At 39.2% G+C, this 24,338-nt stretch overlaps 1 protein-coding gene across 5 annotated transcripts in view; it reads right to left on the bottom strand.

The window, feature by feature from the left end:
- Window positions 1-24,338, bottom strand: part of LOC136825801 (uncharacterized) — a 682,034-nt gene that overhangs the window by 151,752 nt on the left and 505,944 nt on the right. The window contains exons 1-2 of one of the 5 annotated variants that reach the window (XM_067082718.1): window positions 13,463-13,669; window positions 9,522-9,782 (exon numbers count right to left, since the gene is read on the bottom strand). The exons of 2 other annotated variants lie outside the window; for them this stretch is intronic. The gene's annotated coding sequence lies outside the window, so the exon portion shown is untranslated. Of the gene's footprint in view, window positions 1-9,521; window positions 9,783-13,462; window positions 13,670-24,338 lie in introns of those variants that run through there. 2 more of the 5 variants (XM_067082719.1, XM_067082720.1) reach the window with 2 other exon arrangements.

Here is a 24,338-nt window from a genome sequence, read left to right on the forward strand (position 1 = left end):
ATAATAATAATAATAATAATAACAATAATAATAATAATAATCTGAGCGAAGGACACAAAATTGTTATACCCTTCTCTTGGCAACGAACAATATCGTACCCGAGAAACATTTTCTCTCTCTCTCTCTCTCTCTCTCTCTCTCTCTCTCTCTCTCTCTCTCTCTCTCTCTCTCTCTCTCTCTCTCTCTCGAATATTTGAGAAATTTAATATCGAGGGGAAGGAGGGAAAAACATGTTGTTGTTCGCGGATATTTAAGTTCGAAAAACAGCATATAAATGCGAGAGGTTTAATATTTGGAAAAAAAAATACATATATATATATATATATATATATATATATATATATATATATATATATATATATATATATATATATATATATATATAATAAACACATACACACACCGTTGTTTAGCGCACAATACTAACGCCACCATATGCAACCTCGACCGACAAAGAAATATAATTCATCAGTTCTCTTCAAACCTACCATTTTCTTGTCGTAAAAAATTTCCTTCGATATTTACCAATCTATATTAATCTCACATTTCCGAGTCCTGGAGGAGGAGGAGGAGGAGGAGGAGGAGGAGGAGGAGGAGGAGGAGGAGGAGGAGGAGGAGGAGGAGGAGGAGGAGGAGGAGGAGGGAGTTTCTTCGCGTACAGAACGATTCTAAATAATAGGTAGCTATTATATTCTACGCAGTCTCCGATTCTGAGGAAAGGTCGGTCGATACTCAAGGTAAAAACGAAAGCGTTATCACCTAATGTCGCGAAAAAGTGAAATCTGAAGATCATTTTCCTGCTCTAACAATTTCCGAGTCGGCATTGACCAGAGAGAGAGAGAGAGAGAGAGAGAGAGAGAGAGAGAGAGAGAGAGAGAGAGAGAGAGAGAGAGATTATGCAGTATTTGAGAGCTGCCGTTCTTAGCTATTATCTTTTTTTAGCAAACTGTACTTGCTACATACGGTCTCTTGCTGAATACTTATTTGTAAGGTATTATTTTTATTACCATTACTGTTAGCAAATCTTTGAGCCTAACTGTACATTATTATTTCTTTTTTTTTTATCTCTTTTGTTCTGTATTTTACTTCCTTCTTTATTTCTATATAAGGGTTTGAACTGAAATACAGATTATCATTATTATCATTATTATTATTATTATTATTATTATTATTATTATTATTATTCATAAAAATCTCAATAGCTTGAGTCCCTAAAAATGGTGAAGAAATCCACAATAGTGTAAGTGTAAATATATATATATGTATATATATATATATATATATATATATATATATATATATATATATATATATGCATGCATTTACACTATTGTGATTTCTTCACCATTATTATCATTATTATTATTATTATTATTATTATTATTATTATTATTATTATTAAAACCAAAGATGTAACGGGGTACCATCACCCTTCATTACCCAGAGCCTAACATAAATAAAAAATGAAAAAAATATGAAATCAATGACTTAGGTCGAAGTCAGAGCCGAAGAGAGAAGGGCGACTATTCGCAGGCAGTCAAAACAAACTTCCCTCAAACTTCCTCCTCCAGGTTTGGCGGACAAACGCAGACTGGCGGAATCACCACCAACCTATACTACCCTAAAACGGAAGACTGCAGTATCTGCAAAAATACAAAACTGAGAAAATGGCATGTTTTCCCTTGCTTTACCACTGATTTTGCAGATACCGCAAATGGGACCCCTCTAAATAAAGCATTTTGAAGAATCATTCTGAAACAGCAGTAACTTGTGTATTGGTGTTTCACGGGCCCAAAGTTGGCGCATCTCAGTTTCGAAAGTTTTGCAGATACTGCAGGTTTCCCTTGCCTTACTACTGATTTTGCAGATGCTGCAGATGGGACCCCCCTAAATAAAGCACTGAAGAATCACTCTGAAACTGCAGTAACTTGTGTATTGGTGTTTCACGAGCCAATAGGTGGCGTATCTCAATTTCGAAAATTTTGCAGATACTACAGTTTTCCATATTAGGGCACTATACGCGTCGAAGGCAAGTTATAAAGTAAGAGGCAGGAAAGGCAAGGTGGCTGGAAGAGGGGTGTGTCTGCTTCCCAATTCCACAAACCTTAATGACGCGCATCGGCCGTGACGGCTAAACCCCAAACGACGTCACAAACAGACGTGTACGCACACACACACGTACATATCTATACACACATACATATATCTATATACATGAGTCGCTACCTCACTCTTTCTCTCTCTGTAGCTCTGTAAAATCAAACGGTACCTTTTTTTGTTACGGAAAAGGTATAAAAGTACATTGTTTAAAAATTAACTGGTAAGAATAAGTATATATATATATATATATATATATATATATATATATATATATATATATATATATATATATATATATATATATATATATATATATGTGTGTGTGTGTGTGTGTGTCTATTTTCTCTGACAATTTCTACAAAAGCAACAGAACCATTTCAGCTTCTAACATCGCGAGAAAAAACCACACCATACAATACAACTATTTACATAGAAACTACTTTCATAACTGACTTCTCTCTCTCTCTCTCTCTCTTTCTCATACAAATCTACGCAAACACTGGATCTCTGCCTTCTCGACTTTTCTGCGAAAGTAAAGGACGCCGAGAGAAACCGCATACCTCGTCATCAGACTCCAAATGGGTCCCCCACATTTTCTAACGAAATAGCGACAAGAGTGATAGTCCCCAAAACCACAAAATAGCGGAAGACGACAAAGGCGACAGTTTCTCTTGCGACAGTCTCCTTTCCCTTTCCTTGAGAGAGAGAGAGAGAGAGAGAGAGAGAGAGAGAGAGAGAGAGAGAGAGAGAGAGAGAAATTTTTACGAGAAATATAAGCTAGAGAGAGAGAGAGAGAGAGAGAGAGAGAGAGAGAGAGAGAGAATTTTTACAGAAATATGAGCTATAAAGAGAGAGAGAGAATTTTTACGAGAAATATGTGGTATTAAAGAGAGAGAGAGAGAGAGAGAGAGAGAGAGAGAGAGAGAGAGAGAGAGAGAGAGAGAGAGAGAGAGAGATAAACAGGTAACGAGCCTCGGCCATAGCAGGGAAAATACCGATGACCTTGTGCAAAGAAGTGAGGAGGCGCTCGCATATAGCCTACGAAATTCAGACGCTTTGGCTGAAACTCCCAGCAAACTTTTACGAAGCCTTTTACTGAAGTGCAAGCTTTCAGATGATCTTACATACCGCTTAATAATAATCTTATTATACAACAATATTATTTTTAAAAACAAATATTACCATTAATATTATTATTAAAAACAAATATTTCATTCTAAAGTGAGGTCATTCAGTGCTGAAACGGAAACTGACAGTAAAAGGTCTGAAAGGTGTAACAGGAGGAAAACCTCAAAGCAGTTGCACTATGAATCAATTGTTGGAAGAGGGTGGAAAGGACGACGGGAGAAAGTGAATATGGGCGGAGGTACAGTTAAAGGAATGAAAGAGGTTGCAGCCAGGGGTCGAAGGCACGCTGCAAAGAACCTTAAGGAATGCCTACAGTGCACCGCATGAGGTACACTGATGGCACTAACTCGCCCCCCACCCTACGGGATATATAATTTTGATGTTTTGCCTCAGCCCAGGTTGAAAATGGCTATATGCGTTGAAGCTGAAACGTCCCCATGCAATAACAATGTTATTAACAATAATAATTACTGTTCCGACTCAAGGCCCACAGTAGACATTTATGTTTTAGAATTGAATTATTTCCTTTGAAATGTAATTCAGAGAAAGAAACAGTTCTACTTACGAAATTGACTGCAGGGTACAACAAAATCAAAATCAAAATAAAACAATATCGTTTCCACAATTTTAGAAAGAAAAAAATTATCGGACTCTAAATGCACATACTAATGCAATATAAGCAATTACATTCATTTTGGAAGCAATGTCATTCAGATTGCAAATTTGCAAAGCAAATCACGATACAAAACAACGGGCGGAACCATTACACGGCCCAATTTTGCCAACAGCGCATCTGTCCGTTCAACAGACATTAGTTTCCTTATTAAAATAGATGAATAAAATAAATAAATATAGATATTCGTGCTTGTGCCACATATAAAACGCATTGTGTTGTGTGTGTGTGTGTGTGTGTGTGTGTGTGTGTGTGTGTGTGTGTGTGTGTGTGTGTGTGTGTGTGTGTGAAATTCTCAATTATTATACAGTTAATAGAGAACAGCTAAGCCACACGTGAGGTCTGGAAAAAAGTTGACGGGAACCGACGGGGATTTGCATTGTGATGAGAACGAGGGAAGTCAACAGCCTTGTTGTGGCTCCCAGACGGCTGCAGTAGCAGTAGCGGTAACAGTAACAGTAGTAGTAGCAGTGGCAGAAACATTAACAGTGACAGCAGCAGTAGCAGAGGCAGTAGCTGTAACAGTAACAACAGTAACAGTGAAGGTAATAACAGCAGGAGAAGCGGTATCCGTACAAGTAGCAGTAACAGTACCAGTAGCAGTGCCAATAACAGCAGCAGTAGCAGTAACAGTAACAACAGCAATAGCAGTAACAGAACCAGTACCAGTAGTAGCGAAAGTAACGGTAACCGCAGAAGTAACAGTAACAGTAGCAGTGACAGGGACAGCAGCAGTAACAGCAGCAATAACAGCCGCCGCTACTGCTGTTGGGTACACAACTCTATATACAGCAGCTTTCCCCGAGGGAGCGTAGCAACCCACCTGATGTAACAAGCCACGTGAGAGCGTCAATACTAGTCACAATTTCTTGGTCCGCCTAAAGCTGCTCTGTCCGTACGCACCAAGCTGTCTAGACTTTGCTGTGCGAAACCCCCCAACCCCCATTCCCCCCTACCCCCCGGCCGGTTAAAAGAGAGAGAGAGAGAGAGAGGGGGGGGGGGAAGGGGATTATAGCAATCCCAATCACCGTCCATGAGATATGAGACCGTATGTAAATAGATCAAGCGGCTTTAGATGGTATCGACGCTTCGGAAGGACCCGTGTGTGTGTGAAGTATAAACGCCGAGGGGAAAAAGGGGAAAAGTGGAGAAACACTTGATAAAAATGGAGAAAGATAAAAAATGGAATGTAAGAGGAAACAACAGCGGCTGACATGGACCGAGAGAGAGGAGGACTCGGACCTTTTCCAATACCACAGACCGGACATTATAGGGAGGGATATTTTTGCCCAGTATTGAAGTCGAGCACGAGACCACGGGAACTCTCTCTCTCTCTCTCTCTCTCTCTCTCTCTCTCTCTCTCTCTCTCCCCAAGAGTCCTGGGTACGTTAGAAATTACAGGAAAGGGGTTTTGGCCCTTCAACAAAAGACATCCTACAAGAGACGATCGCAGGATATGATTGAGGGTACCATGGAGACAATTATGCCACATGCCCTTGGGCATTGGTGGAAAGGCCTCTTTGTCTTGCCCCGCTGTCAAGTCGGGGGGTTGGTAATATATATATATATATATATTGCGTTGTGTTATCCTTCTAGTTCTGAGGAACTAAGGAAATCCTTCAGGATGCTACTGCTGGTCCCACTGCCCTTTCTATAACACTAGCTGCGATCACCACAATCGTCTAACTCTCAGATACATAACTCGCTGCTTTGGTCAACAAAAGCGCGATGAACAAATTCTTAGCGTCCGATAATATAATATCTCTTTTATAACAGAAAGTCTTTTATACTAGTAACCTGCACAAGAGAATGCAGAAGAAAAAATGCAATAAACTGAAAATTTATATAAAAAAATCAATAAAACGCTAATATGGAGCTTCAACAACGCTCCTAAACTTTGACTTTCTATTTCAAAAATTTTGACAAAAAATGCTACATTTGGTCACCTTTAATACCCTGGAATATGCTTTATTCAAGCACTGCTCCAAAATCATGCTCGTTGCGCAAAAGCTACAAAGGCAAAGGTTCTCTCTGTTCTATTTTTTTCAAAAAAAAAAAAAAAAAAAAAAAAGCTGAATGCAAATAGCGTGGCATTCAAGATTCGACAAAGGGCAAAAATTACTCCCGAGAGATTCAGGCACAAATTTATTATATGCACAGATACGAGAAGCCGAGAGCGGACGAACGTCATAACATTATGAAAATAGACATGTTTTGGAACGACACAGTGCCTCTTTCTGACGGGGAATTAATACCGTTTGACATTTGAATAAAAACAGAAAGCGGTGGCACACGATGACGGCCTGCAATTCCATCAATAACGTTTCGTAAATGAGCTCCGCTAAAAATGTGTCATTTCTGTACATAAAAATATTTAAATGAAGCATTCGATACGATTGCTTTTCCCCGAGTACGAAAAATACAAAGTTTATGCAGGCTACATTTAATCATATTTCGTACAAGTCAGTTTACCTAAATTACCACAATAGCGAACTAACCAACCAGTCTATGCAAACTAATACTTATCGCCCATTACGAAAAATATACAATCTATACAAACTACATTTAAACGAATTCGTATACATTATTTTACCTGAATTATCACAACAGCAAACTAACAGCTAAATCTTTCCTTGGTATTTAAAAACCACATCAACAATAATATTCACCAGATTTATATATTTGAATTCCACTAAAATCTCGAACCATTCGATACAACTGCGTTTCCCAATTACGAAAAATATATAATCTATACAAATTACATTTAAACGAATTTCTTGTACATTATTTTACCCGCATTATCACAATAGCGAACTAACGGTTAAATCTTACCTTATTCTTTAAATAGATCAACAATAATATTCACCAGATTTATATATTTGACTTCCACTAATCTCTCAAACCATTCGAATTAGCCTAAACGCGTTTCCTCTATTACGAAAAATATATAATTGATACAAACTATGTTTAAACGAACTTTGTATGCATTATTTTACCCGCATTATCACAATAGCGAACTAACGGTTAAATCTTACCTTACTCTTTAAAAAAAAAAAACAGATCAACAATAATATTTACCATCTTTATATATTTGATGATTTCCACTCACTTCTCAGCCCGGTCCGACGAACCATGAAACAATTTCCCCAAAACAAAAAATAATGTAAAATAGCGTAAAATTTCGCTTCTGTTTCCGCGTTAGAGAGAGAGAGAGAGAGAGAGAGAGAGAGAGAGAGAGAGAGAGAGAGAGAGAGAGATTGGGGGGAAACTATGAGAGTCTGCCATGTGCAAACAAAGCACGAAACGAATAGCAAAAGGCGGAATCCATCACATGCCAGACACGTAAACCTCCACTACCCTCACCCTCCTGCAGCAGTACGCCGCCGGGAGGAGGAGGAGGAGGAGCAGGAGGAGAGTACGCGTACAAGCGAAAATGGTAAGAAGGGAAAGGAGGGGAAAAGCGTCCGAAGGGGACCTCGACGGGAAAGAGAAAGAGAAAGAGGAAAAGGAAAGATAAAGGGAAAAATAATTAGAAAGGGAAAGAGAGAAAGGGAACAACACAGAGAGAGGGAAAGAGAAAGACAAGAGGGATAGAAGAAAAAGAAGAAAGATAACGAGGAAAAGAGAAAAAAGGGAAAGAGAAAGAAAAAGAGAAAAAAGAGAAAGAGAAAAAAGAGAAATGGAACAAGAAGAGAAAAGGGGAAAGAAAATGAGAAATAGAAAGAGAAAAAAAGAGAAAAGGGAAAGAGAAAGCGGAAGAGAAAGAAGAGACACGAGAAAGCAGAGGAGAATGAAAGTGATTACGAAGAAGCAGAGCTATACGACAAGCGGAAGGAATGTAGAGACAGAAAAAACAAACAAACAAAAAATAATAATAATAATCCACATTATCATGTAGCAGAAAATATCTGGGGAAACCGACTCAAGTCTCGGAAGATCCCTCACTCTCATCACAGAGAGAGAGAGAGAGAGAGAGAGAGAGAGAGTGAAAGATCGATATAGGGAAAGCAGAAGTAAAGCAAATTAATTATGGAGGGGAAAATGGCGCCGAAGAATGGATATAAACCCAAGGGGAAAATCAGGAAGTCGGGGAAAGGGGAAACGAAAAGCCAGTCCCGGAAACGAGAGAGAGAGAGAGAGAGAGAGAGAGAGAGAGAGAGAGAGAGAGAGAGAGGAGGAAGCTCCGAGGGGAGGAAATAAGACTGGAGGGAAGAGGAAGGAAGGAGGCTAAGGAAATGAGAGAAAGACGCAGCGAGAGTATAAAGAGGGCCTATTCTCATTCCACATCAGAGGATTGGGGAGAGAGAGAGAGAGAGAGAGAGAATGCACGCATACGCCCAATGATGATTAACGAAGGCTGGCTATTCACGGAAAAAAAAGGGGGGTGGGGGGAGAATGCGGTGTACCCCGTTAATAATCAATACATAGCGATGCATCGGTCGGATAGTAGAACCAAGATATTCCCGTCTCTCTCCGAAAGACGGGAGTAGTAATGGCGTTGATAATAGGCTCAATAGCGCTAGAAACACGGACTTTCTCGCGAGTTTTCTGCACAGCGTATAATCTAGCCCACCGATAATAGATGTCTTTCGGTGGTATCGGTATAATGCTGTATGAGCCGCAGCCCATGAAACTTTAACAACGGCCCGGTGGTGGCCTGTCCTATTTCGTTCCCAGACGCACGAGTATGGCTAACTCTACCCTTAAATAAAATAAAAACTACTGAGGCTAGAGGGCTGCAATTTGGTGTGTTTGATGATTGGAGGGTGGATGATCAACATACCAATTTGCAGCCCTCTAGCTTCAGTGGTTTTTAAGATCTGAGGGCGGACGGACAGACATAGCAGGCACAATAGTTTTCCTTTACAGAAAACTAAAAAAGAATCGAATAATTTAGTGGCAATAAGGACCTGAATTACTTTAGCAAGTAAAGTTTTGTTGAGTTACTTAGTGACAAAAGATTTCTTGAATGACGTTAGGGACGAAGAATCGAATAACTTAAGCGACAATAAAGCCCTAAATCATTTTAGCTACATGAATTTCTTGAGTAACTTTAGCGACAAAGGATTCTTTGGGTAACTTTCAGTGACAAATTATTTTTTGCGTACCTTTAATGACAAAGGATTTCCTGAGTATATACCTTTAGTGACAGAGGATTTCTTGAGCAGCTTTAATGACCAATTGTTTCTTAAGTAACCTGAATGACAAAGATTTACTGAATATCGTTACCAATAAACATTTGATGAGTTCACCAACCACAGCTGAATAAAGTTAATGACAAAAGCCTGAAGATCGTTGGCGACAGAACTTCATAAAGTTAACGGCAAACAGTAAATCTCACAGAACCCACATTCACTAAGATGATTCAAGATGCATACCTAACGATCAAACGCTAAACACAATGACATGTCCAGTAAGGCACCCCGAGTCTTTAAAACATACAAGAAATAAAAAAAAAATTCTGAAGTATATACAAAGATCAAACTTGATATGCTAATAAAGGCAGCATGGCCTTTGGCCTAAACTCTAAATTCCATTCCAAAATAAATATACTGAATATACCAGCACAATATTCCCTTCGCATATACAATATCTAACTATCATAATTTACTGTACTTACCCAAACAACGTAGAGAACCGCCTCGCTGGTTTCTGATGACAGCAAACCCTTGCCAAACCTTTTTCAAATTTCCGCGCCTTGGTTTTATTTTTCCTAAGAGAGCGTTATATGTTTATTTTTATATTTATAAGTAGTTTTATTTTTTGCACTGTTCACTGCTAAGCTCTATTTGCAAAGCTTGTTCACCGTTCAATTTTTAAAGTCTCGCGAGCAATAATATCTGCAGTTATTCTAGACAGCCAAACCTTTTAAATATGTACTCTGAAACACACAAAACAAACACCACATATTTAGGTCATGACTGCCGTAATAAGGCATACGTATCATATTTTCCACGGGCTTGAATATTCACACACAAAAAAAATTTTCCGTCATATTTATTTCGGAAACATTACTGATTGTTAAAAGTACACGTTTTGATATGCAAGGCTTTTTTTTCCTTCTCTACAAAAATGTGCAAATGTCTGTAAAACTCTTAAAGTTCAAATATATGCAATGCACAAATGTCCAAATAAATATACATTTTACTGTAGATGATTCATGAGTGTGACTGCACAAATATATATATATATATATATATATATATATATATATATATATATATATATATATATATATATACACGTATATATATATATATATATATATATATATATATATATATATATATACACATACACATGTCGTGATAAGCGCATTAAATATTCGAAGAAAAAACCAAAAAGACTCATTTGACCCCGAGGGCACCACCCGCTTTCCCCTCGAGACAGGCCATTGGGGGTCGAGAGGGGAGAGAAAGCGGACCTCCGGGTAATTACTACAGCATCTGGTCAGAGAGAGAGAGAGAGAGAGAGAGAGAGAGAGAGAGAGAGAGAGAGAGAGAGAATTAAAAGAAAATATACAAAAAAGCCCTCCTTGTGCGCTTCTGAAAATGAACCACTTATATATAAGGTGATCTCACAGTCCGGGCAAGCGTAATGGTGGTGGTGGCATGTCCGGTTTTGAGAGATGACGAAAAACTTTTAAAAAATCAAATCTAGAGACTAAACAGAGAAAAGCGCGTCAAAACACAATAAAAATCAAATCGAGAAACTAAATAACGAAAATAGTGTCCTAACACACAATAATCGCTGCATACACTGGCTTTCATAGACCAAACCCTTCTTCATCAGCCTAGCTGTGTAGAAACAACTCTGTTTTAAAGAACCAAACGTCCACTGGGGCGCCACTACCAGTCGTCCACTCTTAGGGGGGTATCAGGGATATCTCATATGCAGTCGGGGTATTTCCGTCCGTCCAAACAACAGAACAAGAGCTTACAGTGTGAGGCAACAACAGCCCGAGTCCACTGATCACCAGAGCTCGATTCGTTTCTGAGTTCACTGATGGCGTTCATTCACTTAACCCGTCGCGAGCAGAAAACAAACCTCATTATCAGACACAAAACCTCATTATTCGCTCGTAAATGGGAGGTAGCGGTAGATTTTGCAATGAGAATGGCATTCTTATGGGTTAATCGCGAGAGCTTTCTTCTGTCATTAGACCATCATCTCGCACCTGACGACCTAATCTCCCAGGTAACCTATAGCCTACAGAGAGAGAGAGAGAGAGAGAGAGAGAGAGAGAGAGAGAGAGAGAAAGTCTTGCCCCTTACGAACACCTCGGAAAGATGATTGAACTTTGAGGACTACTCAAAATGAGGTTTTTATGAAGCACCCGAGGATCAGTTAATATGTTATACTTGGGGCGGCTGCTTGCACACGACTCTTGCCTCACACTTAATTCCCTCTCCGTCAGGAACATCACGCCCCGTGCATTAAGAAGGGTTTAAGACGTACAAAGACCGAAGTAAATGGGGGGTTTTCTATCCATGTGACCCCTCCCCCTCTATAACCTCAACTAGCAGGAACGAGCAGAAACCCCCGTATTACCTCAGATTCAAACGACGCCGTTGACCTCTGATACTGTGACGAAAGTTACCAACAGAACAGGTTGCAAGCAAAACCATGATTACTGCTTGCAATCACAATAAGTGCGCTTTGTGAAAGAGCACACAGGCATAGCGGAGCGAAGACTTGGCATACATCAGCGGGCTCCTTCTCTATTTGAAGGCTTCGATTCACTCGAAGACAATTTCTACCTCATTGCGTTAAATTTTTTTTTTCCCCTCCCCTTCACAGAAGTACGAGTCGAATCAAGTCGCTCGACCGGGGAAATCAGAGAAAAGAAAAAGAAAAAAAAAATTGCGCGCGCGCCGGAGGTGACTAACCGACTTGCATGCGCGCCATGAGTCATCAGCCCTGAGTCATACCATACAACCACAACCGTGGTTCGCTCTCTCTGTCTGTCTCTCTCTCTCACATAAAGCAATAAAAAAAAATCAACCAGAATCCCTTCAACTAAATGTAATAGGAATGGCGGCCATTAGCGACCCCTCAAACTCAAATCGGTCTATCTCAAACTCTCCACAGTATCTTATCTGCATTTAGAATGTGACAATCCCCCATCAGGCCACAATGTCTTCCCCCTCCTTCCTATGCACTTCCGTTATCGATCGCAAAAGAAGCCTATCTTATCACCCAACAGCGCTCTTAATATTGGCCCGATATCTCTCTCTCTCTTTCTCTCTCCCCCGGTCCCCTTCCACTCACTCTCTCTCTCTCTCTCTCTCTCTCTCTCTCTCTCTCTCTCTCTCTTTCCCCTCTGTCTAGCAACACGAACCTCCCCAAGGGTAGCATTCTACCCTGATGTTATTTTCCTCTTTCCGTCAGCCTAGGTTACCAAATCCTCTCGGCGTTCCGTAACCCAACCTCTCTAATCAAAAGAAGTAAATAATTCGTGGCATTTTTGTCTAAAAAATAAAAAAATCATCATCCAATCCCATCCCACGTTACCGCATTTCTCAAAAAAAAAAAAAAAAAAAAAAAGTTTTCATCTCGGAATTCCATCAAAAGAATTCACTCCATGTCCCAACCCGTTGTCATCATCATCATCATCATCTGCCGTCACCCACAGACTGTACCCCTCCCTCCCCCCTTCTTTCTACCTGTCATCTGTGCCGCACCCTCTTTATCTATGCCACCCTACCCCGTGTAACCGCCACAGGTTTTCCCCCACCCTTGATTAAAAGCCACCACGACCTTCTGGTTGGTGGTCTATTTCAACTGACTGATGCAGCAGCAGGATTAACAAGGTATGCAAACTGCAATTCTGTGATTCTGCGAACATACAGGTACTCATCGTCCATTCTGAACAGGGTCAGCCGGGTTAAATATAGCCTAGGCTGGTGATTGGTCTACCCCTATGGGCGTTAACAGCATCCATCAACAAAGTTCAGATACATTCTGCATAGATGATGTTATTCACAGTAAGAAAAGACTTATTTGCAATCACCTATCACCAATTCTCTCTCTTCGGAGTATGTCAGGTCTGATTGTGTTGGATTATTCACCAAGAGTCTGATGCATTCTGCTCAACTCTGATAAATTCAAAGAAAAAATAAACTCACGCACAGGACAATTAGGTTGCAATATCAGTTCGTTTCGTACCACAATCTCAAAGGCGTTTTTTCTCCTTTTAATCGATAAAACGTTGGCAAACCATATAGAAAAAAACAGCAAAAGAAAATAATGAAGCCATTTGGAGATCTTAAAATGCTCCCGGCATAATCACATCCCCACTGCAGTCATTGGGGCAAATCCCATTTTTTTTTTACGAGAAACTGCAGAGAATAATAATGAAGTGTCTGTCGCGAGTACCAAAAATGTCAGACTTTTATTTAATCACAATAAAACACAGTGGAAAAAAAACTTCACACACACACACACACACTGCTATACAAGTTGATCGGGAACTTCAGACAAAAAAAAATCTTTCTCGCGTCGCCGAGAAAGAACTTCAAATCCGTGAATAAGTAGCACCGAACTTCAGCGGCGACTAACCCGATAGGTTATGGAGCAACAGGCGGTGGTTTTGTAGCGAAGAAGAAATGATCTCTTTCTCCTATAAGGTCAATCCGTGCTTCTTCTTCTTCTTAGGACTTTTTAAGAGGCAATGACGGCAGAAATAGGCGTGGTATGCTGCTGTGTGTGTGCTGGAGGAGGAGGACCCACTGTAACGTAGACGTGAGAGCGCCACGCAACTGACTGGCGGACACGGACCACGGACGAACCCGGGAATCTGGAGGAGGAGGGGGGAGGGAGGGGTCGTTTGAGGGCTGCTTCAGATCCTGCTGGGGTGGTAGTGTTGGTGGTTGGTGGTGGTGGTGTGTTCTCCATCATCATCGCCATCGTCAAAAGGGGGAAAACTTTGAATTCATGTTGGATTTGAAATCATCCCTTCAATCGCTAAGGGGCTGCTTCTCGAATTATCTCTGAGCAGAAGATGAATGACAGCAGCCAAAGCTAATATTCAATTTTTTTTTTTTTTTACTTATTCGAAATGAACAGAGGCAACACTACTCGGGTTGCAGTTCAAGCAAAATAATTATACTATATGTTGGTTCCTTTCATATAATGGAGCCACACCTTCCATACAAATCTGACGCTTCATTACCTTCTAGAATATTCTCGCAATCGCCAACAAGCCTCTTGACACTTGTATCAGCAGCTATCATTAAGATTTCTCGGTACAAATATGACGTCACATCCCAGCGAAACAATCGACCCTAAATACAGGGAAATGAAAAAAAAGTAAGATGTTGCAACGAAAAATACTAGACTCTGCGAAACAGGAAAAAGAAATCGGAACATCTGAAACCTTTCCGACCTTGTACAGAAAATGCCTAACCTAATTCACACGTGTTTCGAGTGAACTGAAGCCCTAAATAAATCAGGAGAAACGTAAAGAAGATGCAACAAGGCAGTTGCATCCGGTGTATACCAATTTTCCATGATCCCAAGCAATTTGAAAGAGCCTCTCGCAAGCAACACACTCTGGCGCACGGCTACTTACACGACCCTAGGCTAAGTTCGCTTGATACGTACAAGAATTCCAGGCAAATAATAACTGAGAGAAGCCTAGGGGGATAAAGAAAGTGGTTGGGGGTGGGAGGGTACACAGTCATGTCACGGCCACCGATTCTCTAAGACCTCTCTCTCTCTTCCCTCCTCCATCCCTGTCAAGACAGAAATTTTTGCCAATCCGTAACCTCCACACGATAATTTGGTGACATCCATTACTTCTCTTTCGTAGATTCTTTTATAGTTTATTCTTTTCAGTCTTATCACGTTCTTTTTCAATGCTGCGTTGCTTTCCCCACTGGACAATAAATCTTGTAGAATTATGCTTTTCTAACTAGGGCTGCAGTTTGGATAATAATCATAATAATATTAATAATTACAAGTATTAGAAGATATAGCTTTTTCCACTCAGTGGAGAAGAAACACAAATTTAGATAATGCTTCAAGAAATCATAAAAAGTTCAGAAAAAGATAAATAGTAATTATAAGTATTTCGAAGATACAGGCAGCTTCTCGATTCAGTGGAGAATAAGAAACGTATAAATTTAGAAAACGCTTCAAGAAATCATAAAAAAATCCTGAAAAAAGATAACAGATCCTCATATTCAGTGACGTTTGAAATAAAAAACAAAAATCCCTATGAAAGGAACCAGAGAAAATGCCTACGGAAAAAAAGGAAAATAGACCACTCGGGAAAATGTCTAGGAAACATAACGACGTCAATACATTTTCTCGTAATTTCGCCATCTTTAATTCAACCTCCCCCGTAAAAAACAAAAAAAAAAAAAAAAGCCGCGCGGTTCATTGAGGCTTCGGCTAGAGTCACCCTATTGGCAGAACGTAAAGAACAATTTTCCATTTCCTTACGACCTTTGCAGCCTGTTATTACATTACATTCACCCCTGGGTGAACTGCATACAGGCTTCCTTGCCGTTGCATTGCATTATCTCATTATAATATCTCGGCCTCTCGCAACCCTGTGTGGACTAATGATTCAGATATCAAAGGGACATGATTCATTTTCTTCTATTGCTTAAATCTAACATTATTTTTCTATATTTTTAATTTAAAAAATTAGATAAATCACATGGTTTACACTCATAATATCTGTTGAAAATGCTTTTACATATTGCACGTATTTTTAAATAAAACTTAATCTGTCATTTTTACCGGCTCTAATATCGTAAAATACTTTGACAATTCGTTACCGTGATTTTAAAATTGCCAAATAAATCTATTATGGTTTTAAAAGATAAAGTAAGATATTTCTGACTGAATTTGTAAATATATGCATATATATATATACTATATATATTACAAATTAGCCACACAACTTCAGTGTGTTTATATTCAAATTAATCGTATCAGGCTTCAAAAAGACGGGATGGTTTAGACTCCAGATTCTGAAATCTTGTAGTACTATGTAAATTAAAGAATCTGAACCATCCCGTCTTACTGAAGCCTAATACGAGCTATTTAATTATATATTTATACATATACAGTATATATATATATATATAATATATATATATATATATATATATATATATATATATATATATATATAAACCTCGCAACTGTTAACACACTTGTAGTACCATTGCCCATGAGAAGTGAGTAATGGCACAATTTCCTTACATTGTCAAAAGTGGCAAAGAGAAAGGTCCACTTTTCTCTGCCGCCACTGGTTTTACGAGGACAAGGCCACTTAATCATTTCTCGCGCCCACCACCACCTACCTTTTCGCTCATAAAATTTCCCCTTCTCGATTTTCCAAACTTCCACAACCCACTTAGCCAGGTCTTTCCGACTTCCGCCTTCGGAAGCACCTATAGTTAAGACTATCAAGTTACATAAAAACTACGCCGGTAGCACTTGAAAAAAGGACAAAACTTCTCAGAAATTAGTGTAATATATCGGGAAATGAGTCATAAATATGTCAGATAATAACGAAAAAAACTGCTCCGAATTTATCGCAATCTATCGTGAAATAACGAGGCATAAAATGCCGATTTTATCGCCTCGAACAAAAGCCGGTTATGACATCTCAAGTCCTCGAAGCGACAAAGGAAGACTACTTCGCCAGCCTTCAAAAGAATTTCGGATCACCTCATTTCACCAATGAGCAAATTAAAAAAAAAAAAAAAGGGTCAGAATAAACAGCAAACAAAAGCTCTACTATACTCTGGTATGAGGGAATGGTTTTACAAGTGAGGCCCACACAGGGGGGAGGAGGGCTTTCTCCCATGATTGCCTCAAGCTTTCAGACAACGCCAATACCACGTGTTGACGCTCCTCCAAAGAGAACGGGATTATAATGCCGGGGCGAACTTCGAATCGAAAGCAGTTTTATCGCCTTATCCTCGCTAATGATCAATTAATACCAATCAAAGCTTCTTGTCGCTTTCATCTACCACAACAACGATCGAAAGACGGCGATAAAATTTGTGTAAACGGTAAAGGCCGACGCCCTAAACAGCGCGCGCACATGCCGGCTTGGTCGTTACACATGAGTTTTCCCGCGCGCGTTGCATCATGGGACATTGCGGGAAGGGGGAGACGACAATTGGGGGGGGATGGAAGGGGCTCCCTACGAGTAATGGGGTGAGAGGGAGAAGTTATAAGGGAGCGTCACTAAGGGCGACGGCGAAGGCATTCGCTTCGCGATTTTGAACCGTACGACTCCTAGGCCAAGTCTCGGTTACCAGGGTTGTTGTGGCGGGAAGTTGCAAACCGTGTAACCGGCGAAGCTCTGTTCTAAAGTTCCCTCTCACTCTCTCTCTCTCCCACCGGGCCTGGAAATGCAGCTGCACTAGTGGAACGTCTTCTGACATATAAAATAATGATTTCATGTCGATATTTAACCGTTAAGTCACAGGAACACGTACAAAACAAAACGAAATCGGCGTTGGCAACAGAGTCTAAGGGGCGGTGGACGGTGACTAAGACTGGAGGTAGGGAACTTTACACTGGGATGTAGAAGAGGGGGGGATAAAGGGTGAAGGATAGAAGGGAGGAAAGGAGCGGGAGGAGGCAGTCGCACCAGGCGAAGGGAGAGAAAAGGGAAGTTCTAAGAGGGTAGCGCGTTTGGTGGAGGAAGGGGGGTTTACCACGTTGAAAGCACACCAGTGGATATAACGCTGGTGCCTTCAAAGTGGAAACCGCTGCTGCTCACAGCGTATGATTTACTTTCGAAAGCAGTTCCTCTTCAAAGCAGCAGCAGCAGCTCATCTATTATTGAGGCTGATAACGCTGGCTGAACGGCCTCGAGAAAGGACTGGTACCCAAAGACTCGAGTTTCCCTGGATCTAAAGGGGAGAGAATTAAAAGCGAGTCAAGATCTCTCCGTTGCTTCTGAACTAGGGCTGACTTGATCAGGCTCTTGCTGAAGATTCTCGACTCCTGGAGGAGAAGGAAATGCGGGAACAACAACAGCGGGAAAGTTTGACGAAGGGGGGAAGGGGCCCAGCAGCTGAGTGAATAACCACTTCTAAGACTTCCATCCGCCGACAGAAGAGAACCTCCTTTTTTAATGTCAACATTACATCATCGTTCTCGAATAATTATGACACATTAACATATGAGAGCGAGAGAGAGAAAAAAAAAACAAACACCAATAAAACTACCATAAATAAGGGCTTAGTAAGTGGTAAAGGAACATGTATATAAATTCTTATAACATTCATCCCTAAATATATATATATATATATATATATATATATATATATATATATATATATATATATATATATATATATATATATGTGTGTGTGTGTGTGTGTGTGTGTGTGTGTGTGTGTGTAGAAAACTACCATAAATTTGAGCTTAAGTGGTAAATGAATAAAAATTCCTATAACATTACCTCCCACAGCAATATACAAATTATATATATATATATATATATATATATATATATATATATATATATATATATATATATATATATAAAGGTTGAAGTAAGACCCTTTCTCCAATTCACTCTGCATTGTAAAATGTTCCTTGCAGGCTCAACCAGTTGCAAACGAACAGAATAAAAGAACACAAAAGAGTTTTCCCAGAATTTATACTGAGGAAGAGGTCATCCAGACACATGAAAAATTCAACGTACTATTTCCGTCCCGGACTTCGACGAAGCTGCCCACTCAGATGAGGCATTTAAACCGTTGAGAAATATGAAAGTTGCGTAATAACTAAATCTAATGCTTTAAAAGGATTCATTTTATTATTATTATTATTATTATTATTATTATTATTATTATTATTATTATTATTATTCAGAAAACGAACCCTGTTCATATGGGACAAGCACACCAAAGGGGTCACTGACTTGAAATTCAAGTTTCCAAAGAATATTATTATATTATTATTATTATTATTATTATTATTATTATTATTATTATTATTCCGAAGATGAACCCTGTTCATATGGAACAAGCCCCCCACAGGGCCCACTGACTTGAAATCCAAGCTTCCAAAGAATATTATGGTGTTCAATAGAGAAGCAACAGAAGGTAATTGGAAATACAGAAAGGTGAGATCAGTTGTTGGAAAAACAGAAAAATTAACAAACAAATAAATAAAAGTGTGTGAAAATTATTAAAATACATAGAGAATTGTGTTAGGGTAGTAATGCATTGCATCTTCGCTTAAACTTCTGTGCAAGATTAAAAACTTTCCTTTCTCTAGCTTTTTTTTTTTAACAGAGCAGACAATTCATTATTCTTCATTTACAGCTTGCAAGCAACCATGACAAGAGCTCAGTCTTTTCAGACAGGAGGCCAAGAAAATTATGAGACACAACTTTTTATCACCAAGGACAGGATGAGAGAGAGAGAAAGAGAGAAAATAAAAATATTGCCCCAGCGATGACGAATTCTATGTGGGTGAGGCAAACACTTCATATTTAATTCAACAAGAATTAACGAGGGCTGACGTAAACTGCTCTGTCGGACTGTGGGAGGAAAAGCCTCTTTCGCTCTCAAAAGTGGCCAAATGCACCAATGAACTCACAAAAGTTAAATGTAAAATGTTTTCCACAGAAAAGGGCAACTTTCTCCTGACCGATTTACATCGAATGACATCACTGTTCTATGTGTCCTGGGACGAGAGCAACGCCAAAAGGGAAAGGTTTAAATTGGTTTAAATTACGCTGATATTTCACCGTTATGCTTTTTAATATATTGAGTAATTTTCTATGTATTCTGGGACGAAAGCAACGCCAAAAGGGAAAGGTTTAAATTGGTTTAAATTACGCTGATATTTCACCGTTATGCTTTTTAATATATTGAGTAATTTTCTTAAGAAAACAATTACAAAACTAAAGCCACAATGAAAAGATTTAAATTAGCTTAAATTATGTTGATACTGCACTGTTATACTTTTTAATATATTGAGTAATTTTTTTTTAAACAATACAAAAATTAAGCCAAAATTATCACTAAATACTAAATTCCCTATACCTAGGGAATAGCTTACATTCAAGAGGAATTATATTTAATAATAGAATCTGGCCCAGCCAGGATTCGAACCTGATCTCTCTTGACTGCAAAATGACAAGTCGACTTTCTACCACCGTGTCTATCCATAAGGCGCAGGTTCGAATCCCGCCAGGTGCCAGTTGCGCTGATCAGTCATAATTCCATTTGGGGTTGAGTCACTCCCAGGTAGAGTAAACTAGGTTTTAAGTACACACACACACACACACACACACACACACACACACACACACACACACACATATATATATATATATATATATATATATATATATATATATATATATATATATATATATATATATATATATTAGTGTGTGCTCATGTGCACTGCAAGTGCACCTAAATTACCAGAATATCATGTCAATATAGTGGTTTTACGCGGGTACAGTAGCTCATAAAAATTGATATAACATACAGTAGATATTGATCCTGACATTACAATCATACGTTCATTGACTGTACGCTGTCAATGGCAATAGACGAATTCTGTATCACGGAAAATACACAGGTTACCCATTACTTATTTTTTTATAACACCTAACAGGAACTGTAACCAAGCAATGAGACTAGATTATTATTATTATTATTATTATTATTATTATTATTCAGATGAACCCTATTCATAAGGTAAAGCCCACCACAGGGACCACTGATTTGAAATTCAAGCTTCTAAAGGATATTTTGGTGTTCATTCGAAATAAGTAACAGAAGGTAATGGAAAATACAGATAGGGGAGATCAGTTATAAGAAAAACAGATAAGTTAACAAATAAATAAAAAAAATATAAGTAAATGATTAAAATACACGGAGAACTGTGTTAGGGAAGCAATGCATTGCATCTTCGCTTGAACTTCTGAAGAAGTTGCAATTGCAAGACATCCTGAGCAGGGAGGCTGTTCCCTGGCGATGCAAAAGTCTTCTTCTTCTTCTTCTTCTTCTTCTTCTTCTTTTTTTCCCAGAGAATTCCCTGACAAAGTACTTCACAGGAATCTAGTGAATGAGGACCGCCAAGTAAATCTCGGGCCATTACTCACCTCCTCCTGTCCTCTTCGCACTCAAGTGGCGTCTGTGAGTCAGAAACGACAGGGGAGTCACCTTTTCATGCTTCTACAAATCATTTACTTTGTACTTCAGTTCGCAGAGGTGTAAGTGATAAGGATTTTTTAAAAGTTGAGTACTTACAAGTGGGCACTGTTGACAGGCTGATAAGTGTGTTATGAGCTGGTGTCAGACAGCAAAAAGCTGTAGATGTCAAAAATACGTTTGTGACTTAGAACATGAATGAAAACATTCTTTTGTGGGCAATTTATTACTAAACTCCTTCAGACAGTTCTTACATACCTATAGGAATATAGGGAATATAAAATTTAGGCCAAGCGCTGGGGCCTATTGGGTCACTCAGCGCTGAAACGGAAACTGGGAGTAAAGGAGGTTTTAAAGGTGCAACAGGAGGAAAACCTCTCAATTTCACTACTTAATGTGGCAGAGGGTGGAAAGTAAGATGGAAAAAAGAGAATATGAACGGAGGTACAGCAAATGGAACGAAAGGGGTTGCAGCTAGGTGCCCAAGGAACGCTGTAAAGAACTTTAAGTATTGCCTACAACGCAGGGCAAGAGGTGCACTAACGACACGCCATCCCCCTACGGGACCCCGCCCACACACACACATTCACCATTATGACACTAACTTGCAAAACTTCTCTCGTGATACAGTATTTTCGACATCGATGGCTACGAATGTCATGGAAGCAGTCAATGATACATATCAATAATTAACATTTACACTTCCAGGAAAGTGTAATAAACTTGAAAAGACCCACAACACGGAAGGCAGAGTATAAAAGCCTTTAAGAGGCGAGGTTGCGTGTTATGTGTATTCTTATTTTTTTCACCAGTCGCGAGGAAGAAAAATGACGTTGTCAAATAAGATAGAAAGCGGGGCAGAACAAATGAAGAGTACTGAGAAAAGTAGCATTTATTCTCTTAGAACAAGAACCACCTCAATTTAGATTACGGCTCACGATGGGAAAATTGCAGAGTACAGAGACAAGACTGATGCTTTACAACATGGCTGGTCCCCGTAGGGAGGGTATTGCCGTCAGTGCACCTCGAGCGGTGCACTGTAGGCATTACTTAAGGTTCTTTGCAGCTTGCCTTCGGCCCCTCGCTGCAACCCCTTTCGTTTCTGTCACTGTACCTCCTTTCATATTCTCTTTCTTCCATCTTACTTTCCACCCTCTCCTAACTATTGATTCATATTGCAACTGCGAGGTTTTCCTCCTGTTACACCTTTCAGAGGTTTTTACTGTCAATTTCCGTTTCAGCGCTAAATGACCTCATAGGTCCCAGTGCTTGGCCTTTGGCCTAAATTCTATATTCAATTCAATTCAATTTAACATGACTGGTACACGTATTCTGGCAAAAGAATTTCACGCTTATTAAAATGGTTATAAAATGGTACAGACACTAAAAGGAATATTGCGGGGCTTATTTTTGAGATCATGTCTGTCAATTTAATAATCGAATTTTAAGAGAGGTTTAACTTCAGGCATGATTTTCCATACGCGTTCTAGAATTAGCGATGGTGCTTCCCTCAAAAGCGGTAGCCACAGAAAATGTGCGGAGGAATAATTTAGGTAACAGGTAAGCGATAATATCTAAAATTTCTAAACTTTTTGCCTTCACTGTCATAAGGAGATACGGGCTGAAATCGCGCTCTCTCTCTCTCTCTCTCTCTCTCTCTCTCTCTCTCTCTCTCTCTCATATATATATATATATATATATATACACATATATATTTATAAATATATATATCATATATATATATATATATATATATATATATATATATATATATGTATATATAAAATGATGACGATAATGTATTTCTTATAACATATACTCGGAATTGCAACATATGAACTAAGGGCATAACAGATAATTTCCATCATTATTCCATAATAAGGTAAGTTAGCATTTCTTTCCGAATGGTTACTAAGGAAAAACTTAAAAATGCTCTGACTGAAATCCAGACGACCTCCCCCACAAAAACCCCACCAACAAAAAACCTTATAGTTCCCCTTTCGTCAGAATTATAACGGGACGTTGAAACGAAGACTTACTGTTTTGAACAGGTGGAGAAACAAACATTAAAAAAAATGGCAGTGTACATAGTAAAATTAAAATACGAAGAACTACTTGAAGTTTGCCGTTTCAGCCCCTTTCAAATATACATGAACAAAACATCTTGACAGTTTCTTAACGTTAAAACGCACTGAACTTAAAAACACACTCCTGAGAGAGAGAGAGAGAGAGAGAGAGAGAGAGAGAGAGAGAGAGAGAGAGAGCTACAAGATACTGCTAATGATCAGGAAATCTGAAAAACTTCGTGAAAAGAAAAACAATTAAAAAATGCGCACGTTTCCTAGGCGCAATTGTGTTTTCGGTACAGCGTATAATGCTGTATGAAACTCTCATCTACGACCGGGCAGCGCTCAGTTGCTCCCCAGATGCGGTCAAGTGAAGGTGAGTCGACGATGCCTCCGGAAAGCGCTGCCAGACGCACGATCCATGGCTAACCTTAACCTTAAATAAATTAAAAACTACTGAGGCTAAAGGGGTGCAATTTGGTATGTTTAATGATTGGAGGGTGGGTGATCAACATACCAATTTGCAGCCCTCTAGCCTCAGTAGTTTTTAAGACCTGAGGGCGGACAGAAAAAGTGTGGATGGATAAATAGCCATCTCAATTTCTGTCTTCAATGACACCCCATACCATATCACGACTATAAATAAACAAGTTTTCGTTCATTTTTACTTTGTGTCAAATAAAAAAAAATGTGCAACAACCTAAAACTTACATAGACAAATATACTGATTCGCAAAGGGACTAGAGGAGAGAGAGAGAGAGAGAGAGAGAGAGAGAGAGAGAGAGAGAGAGAGAGAGAGAGAGAGAGAGAGAGAGAGATTGAATTTTACGCTAAAAATGAACCTGCAGAAACAAACTGGTGAAGAGCAGAATATCTCAGAGAGAGAGAGAGAGAGAGAGAGAGAGAGAGAGAGAGAGAGAGAGAGAGAGAGAGAGAGAGAGAGAGGACAAGAAAAAGGTTCACCTCCGAGAAGGAGCTTTAATCGACCCACAAGATTATCAATCACTTTCACACATGATCTCACGAGGATCAAAGTGATATGCGGAAGGCAACTTGTGTTAATTTTGATTCACATTACCGATAGTTTTTCTCGCCATTTTTGTTGGGCGATATCTGACACTTACTAAACTGCAATGCCTTTGCATCCGTTTAAGCCTAGTTCAATCCATCTTCAGGCCATCTATTACGAAACTGGGAAGTTAAAATAAC

This window comes from Macrobrachium rosenbergii, chromosome 39, assembly GCF_040412425.1.
Source record: "Macrobrachium rosenbergii isolate ZJJX-2024 chromosome 39, ASM4041242v1, whole genome shotgun sequence".
NCBI lineage: Eukaryota > Metazoa > Arthropoda > Malacostraca > Decapoda > Palaemonidae > Macrobrachium > Macrobrachium rosenbergii.